This window comes from Penaeus monodon, chromosome 17, assembly GCF_015228065.2.
Source record: "Penaeus monodon isolate SGIC_2016 chromosome 17, NSTDA_Pmon_1, whole genome shotgun sequence".
Lineage (NCBI taxonomy): Eukaryota > Metazoa > Arthropoda > Malacostraca > Decapoda > Penaeidae > Penaeus > Penaeus monodon.
This window is the reverse complement of record NC_051402.1, coordinates 5,415,612-5,415,866: the sequence shown is the minus strand read 5'-3', so window position 1 is coordinate 5,415,866 and position 255 is coordinate 5,415,612.

The following is a 255-nucleotide window of genomic DNA, read 5'->3' as shown; positions in this document are numbered from 1 at the left end:
GATTGCTCACTGTCTAGTACCTGTCTTCTATTTCTTGTTCTTGAAGAGATGTTGTGACTGTTATCGGGAAATTACATGACAGAGTAGGTTACTGGAGGTTTTCTTTTCTTTCTTTATTTCTTTAATTTGATCTCAGAGTGAAATTTGGCCTTAAAGAGGTGTGGCAGCTCCTCATACCTGCCACCTCCAGGTACCACCACCGTCTCCATACCGCCCTGGAGCAGTATTTTTTTTTCTTTTTTTTTTTTTTTGGAA